The sequence below is a fragment of the Salarias fasciatus genome, chromosome 19 (assembly GCF_902148845.1).
Source record: "Salarias fasciatus chromosome 19, fSalaFa1.1, whole genome shotgun sequence".
Taxonomy (NCBI): domain Eukaryota; kingdom Metazoa; phylum Chordata; class Actinopteri; order Blenniiformes; family Blenniidae; genus Salarias; species Salarias fasciatus.
In genome coordinates, this window is record NC_043763.1 from 1911352 (window position 1) to 1917351 (window position 6000).

Here is a 6000-nt window from a genome sequence, read left to right on the forward strand (position 1 = left end):
GTTAATTTGACCAGTTAAATTTATCCAGCGTTCATCTTTCCTCTTCATTAAAAAACCCAAAGCATCAACAAGAGGCAGAGTTCACCGGGGTTTTCATTACAAATTAAAGAACCGCACAGTCTGGATCACACTGGATCTGAATCATGTGACCTGGAGACGCTTCAAGTTAATAACTCACTCAGCTCACTTCTCTCTGCAGGAACTTTTTAAAAAACACTCCTCGCCTCTGTCTTCAGCCCGTCTGGAAGCGCCGCTCGACCCGGGGGTCCAGAACGGGTCTGACGGGTTGAGTCTGGGAGTCAAACACGCCGCCGGCTGCTCCGGTCCGGGACAACAGCAACGTCCCGCTCTCACTGGTATCCCATCGCCGCCCGGAGACACCCTGTCTTTCTTCTTCTTCTCTCGTCTCTGGCCTCCCTGAAACCCGACTCTCCGTCCTGCTTTGTGAATTTTACATTTAACTCCACCGTATTAGCATCAGCCCTGCTTCCAGTCCTCTTCATTTCTGCGTATTGCAGAATCTGGGTAATAAAACCAGACAGGAATGCAGGTGAAGCGTCTCAGGTGACTCAGCTGATGGAGACGTGCACGAGACGTGCACGCCCCGGCGTGTCGGCGCCCGTTCGTCCGTACAGGAAGACTTAACAGATTTAACCTTGAGGAGAGCGTCTCCCTGTGATCAGGAGGCGGGCTGCCGACGCTTTGATTCGGGAGCACGGCATTATCAGCGGCAAGCACAATGACGCCACACACGCTCCCTTTATGGCACACACACACACACACACACACACACACACACGAGCAGCGGGAAACAAGAGAGGAGCAGCTGTGAGTCGCACTCATCAGTTCAGATTGAGGGAGACACAGGCAGCCTGGTAAACAGACACAGATGTACGGAGCGAGCAGAACACAGAGCGGCAGAAAGAGGAAGGTCACCCTCTCACAATGGGAAGGTAGCGGCAAAGTCAACAACGCCGTCTGTGTGGCCGAGCCGCCGCGCACCAAAAAAACACAAAACAGTCTGAGGCGAACCATCGAGGAGGGACTGTGGGGGAAGTGGGAGTCTACCTGTTTATCTCAGGTGTCTGACTCGCTCTCCACTGCTGCTGCAGCGACCACAGGCCGATGTTCACATGTGTCCGACCGTCCCAGAGAGAGAGAGAGATGGAATCTGTGCAGGACTAATGAGCAACACCTGAGGAAATTCACCTGCCAAGACCTTCTCATGTGACACACACTCACACAGCTCCGTCAGACATCGTAGCCTCCCGGAAGGCGACACCCCACCTGGGAGCGCCGTCCGTCAGAGAACACTGTCTCAGTTTCCCTTTCAGCCTGCACCTCTCTCTCTCTCCCTCTCTCTCTCTCCCTCTTTCCTCCTCTTTCCTCCTCTTCCAGGTCAGTTTCACTGATCCAGATACTGAAGACGGGACCAGAACCAGCAGAATTCCAGGGTTTTCCTGGTTTAGGCTGCTGTTAGACACTCAGTTAGTGCTGCTAGCAGCTAGCAGCTAGCAGCTTTTTTCCAGAAAAAGAACAAGAAAAGAAACAGTAATGTCGATGAGCTGCCACAGTCTTAGCTGTGGTAGAAACAAAACCCAAAGAAGAGATTCAGAAAAGACAGCGAGATGAAAGAAAGCAGACAATGAAGGACATTAAGTCCACAAATAAAAGTTGTGGGGAGGCAGATGATATAAACGTCTGTTGCTGAGCCGATTTTCCTTTCAGATGTGTCAAAAATCACATATCTGGTCTGATGAGCTGATTATCTGGTAGAAATATCAGATATTTAACTCATATAGAATCTGTTTTCAATTAGGTGGAAAGTGAACTGTAACTCAGCTTTTCCTCAGCTGGCTCCCCTCAACTTCTTTTTGTGGACTTTATTATGAAATATTTTCCGTGGTCTAACTCTTCTTTCCTGAATCTCTTCTGCTGCTCTTCCTTTTCCCACAGCTTTGACGGATCGTCCCAGTTTTCCTTGCTTTGTGAGTAAAAGCTCATTTACCGTGTCTGTTTGCGTTTCCTTCACTTCCTGTCAGTGTGCACATATCCAGCTTTTCTTGTTTGAACTTTTTCCATTTTTTTTAAAAAAAGAGGAGTTTGTCAACACGTTTAAATTGTTAGGAACCTCTTCAAATATCTTCAGGCTGGTTCAGAGATGTTATCGGAGTCTGGCAGCTCCTAACCGGTCTCAGGTAAACATTCACCTGCAGAACTGACCAAACCGATCGAACACGCCCCGCTTCCTGACTCGGCATCTGAACAAGTCGCTCAGGTGTGTGTGTGTGTGTGTGTGTGTGTGTGTGTGTCTTTGGCACACAAGCGGAGACGTGTGCAGCCCCGCAGGAGGTAGAAGTGAAAGACCACCAACCGAACGGCAGCCCAGGTGGTGAAATGAGAGACGAGACGAGACGGTCCAGCAACTGTTATCCTCAAACAGCCAAGCCGAACTTCGGGGGGTTGAATCTGTGCAGCAGCTGCTCCAAACATCCCGCGTCTCTGAGAGACGAGCGCGCCGCCGCTCCGCGCTGCGGCGAGCCAATCTCAGCCTCATCAGGACCACGACGGGCCTGCTTTGCATATTTCTTCATGTTCTGGTGTGGAAAAGTTTGAGAAAGCTCAGAATTTAAAGAGTTTGTGGTTACAGCACCTGTTAGGAAGGTGTTCTCTCCTGTGTGTTTCAATGAAAGCGTGTTCCTCCGTCTGAGTGTGTTGTGCTGCTGTTTACCTGCTGACGCTGATGAATCACATGCCGGAGATCAGGGTCTGATAATGAATCCATGAACTCGCCCGCTGCTCCCGGACAGCAGCTGTGGTTTCATTTGTCTGGGACAGGAGAGGAGATCCGCCGTGTCGCGAAGCGCCGCACGACGGAAACGTTTCAGTGTTTGATTCTAAAACCTGAACATCGACATGAAGCCGTGCGTCTTCAGATCTCTCTGGGAATCAGACTCCATTATTCACAACGTCGTTTTTTACCCGTATGAAGGACATTTTGAAGTAAAACCGTTCAAAACAAGCAGGCAGCTGATGCTTCACTGCTTCATGTTTCTTATTATCTGTTTCTCCACATGAGCAGGTCTTCGTCTTCTCTTTTGTTTGAAATCCTCTGAGGAGTTTTAGTTAATTATTTACACGAGTCTGTCTTTCTCACTGTACTCTCTGTACTTCACATAATCCAATGTTGAGAATATGTCAGGAAAATTAGTCAATGTTTTAAAGAAACTTTACATTTTCGATTTCTTTCACGTTCATATTTTCCTCATTTAATAGAAATATTGAGGAAAACTGGTAAAGTTGTCAACATAGTTCACATTTTCACTTTCCATTTTGATTCTCTGATATATTATAAATACGTTTTTAATTCGTCTTTCAGTCATATTTGTATTTTTTGGAACATTCTGACTATGATATGTCTGCTTTCTGACTTTCTCTTCATCATCTAATTTGAGTGTCCGGGCCTGCAGGGAGCCGCCGGAGCAGACTCTCCAGTCAGGACAGCTCAGGTCAGCGAGCGGAGAAACTTTCTCCTCCTCGCTCTTCTCATCACCTTGAACGCCAAACAAGCGTTGAGACTGTGGTGGACCCACAGCATATTCTCATTTAGCGGCTCCACTGTTGTGGGATGTCATGGCTATTAATTCTATCTGAGCTTCATTAATCCACATTTTCCCATCCAGCCTCCCGTCCTTAATCATCATTTCAGCCTTTGCCAGCGTGGCCTCTGGTGGCGGAGCGCAGCCGGGTCACAGTGTGTTCCCGCGGGGGGGGGGGTGTACGTAACCATACATCCAAAACAGCCGTAACCAAACAGGTCATCCATCTCAATCACAGTCATTACATTCCTCTCAGGAAAAACAAAAACAACAAACGGAAGACGCCGGAGCAGGAGCGTGACGCTGCCAGGTCGTGACCCCCGGGAGAGGAGCTCGTCTCGTACAGAACCACGGAGAGACAGCAGAGCTGCTGAAGGTCGATCGGCGGCCGAACGACACTCAGAGGAGACGCTCCGGAAAAGAGGCGATGGAACTGTTCCGGCGGGGCTCGGCCTGGGCGGAACGGAATCACTGCTGTTTACAGGTATCTGAATACCGAATGGCTCCGATGGCGCCCGGAGAGGCTGATCTGAAGGGAATCTCTCTCAATGCTCCTCTCAGACTGTCTGCGGCGGCGGCTGCTTTGGTTGTCAACTTGAAACGATGAACTTGGTTTTGTTTGATCTGTAAAAATCTTGACTTTAGCTGAATTTCAGCCTCAGGAACCTTGAACCAAGATCCATGACGGGAAATTTGGCTTCTGCTTATTTTCACACACAAGAAGAAACTTTAGGAACAACAAATGTAGTAGAGACGACTTTACATGACTTAAATAGAGTCAAACCAAGAGAAGGGAAGCTTCATTAATCTGGATTTCAGGAAAATGAAAGTTGAAGGAAATCAGAAATATCCAACTCACTTCAGTTCATACATGAAGTGATGTCAAGAGGATCTCAGACCAGGACATGATATCCTACAAATAATGAAAAGACCATGCTTTTTTTTTTTTTTCCCCTGAGGGATGAGTGCCTCACATAAAAAAATTAATTCATTCTGAATATTTTTATTATCAATTTGAAAGCTGAAATTTCCAAAGGAAATTGGATGACGTTACAAAAATATACTTAAAAAAATCTGATTTTCAACAGCAAAAACACAGTGTGATTTTTAAAAAACATTTCCCCTTTTTATTTTAAATATTAAGATTGTATTGTGTTCAAAATTAAAACAAAATATCCAACCTATCTGAAGTGAATCAGCAGAAACTGCCACAGCGTCTGGTCTGTCCAGCTCTCAGGATCTCGTCAGCTTTCGTCATGAATGTTCTCAAAGTCACACTCAGTTTGGTGCAGATGCTAAAACAACTTTGCTAAACTAGTAACTTTGCTAGCAATATCATTTCAAATCTTAATGCTATTTAGTGACCCTCCGACACATACATGAAAAAAACAGCAATTATATTGATTGAAAAATCAGTTTCCAGTTTATTTGGTGGTTTTTGCACGATGGAGGGACTCGAGGGAGAAGCCTCAGAGCTAAGCTGGGCAGCTAGGCGGCTCGCTTCAGGAAGCTGGGCGGCTAGCTTCAGGAAGCTGGGCGGCAGGAAGCTGGGCGGCTAGCTTCAGGAAGCTGGGCGGCTAGCTTCAGGAAGCTGGGCGACTAGCTTCAGGAAGCTGGGCGGCTAGCTTCAGGAAGCTGGGCGGCTAGCTTCTGCGATTGACCCCCCGGCTGCTCGGTCTGGCCCTCAGGTGTCATGTTTCATTATTAGAGTGGAGAAGATCACTGGCTGACCTCTGACCTTTTCATAGCATCATTATAAGTGAACTATCTCCACTCAGACCCCCCCACCCAGCAGTGTGGTGAGGGTGGAGGGCGGAGGAGGGTGGTCCGTCTGCATGGCAGCACTGAGCCGGAGAGCAGCCAGAAGCCTTCAGCGCAGACAGAGCAGATGTTAAGAGTAATGACAGTGGAGATTACCCAATAATGGAGGCAGAGTAAATCATGTGAGTGAACGACAGAGAGAGGAGGACGGGAACAAAGGACCGGGGGCTGGGGGGGGCACCTCGCCTCGGCTGGAGGGGGGAAAACACCACCCTCCATGCTGCAGCATTTCCAGCCTCACCCAATGTTTATCGGCGGATGGCTCAACTGTAGTTACATAAAAGAGAGAGAAAGCTTCCAGAAACGAGTCCCGGCCACGTTTCCTGCTCCATGATGGGGGGGGGGAATTGGGGGGGGGGGGGGGGGGGGGGGGGGGGGTTAATGGCAATTATGACAATGTGGCAGCGAGTGTTAGTGTCTGTGTTTGGAGCTAATCGCTGTGATGCAAGCTGCTGCCTGAGGCTGAGGACCGGGAGGGCCGGGGGGCTGGGGGGCCAGAGGGGTGGGTGGGGCCAAGCAGTGCAGGGAGGGCCGGGGGGGACTGAGGATCAGGGAACCGGGGGGGCTGGGGGGGAAACGT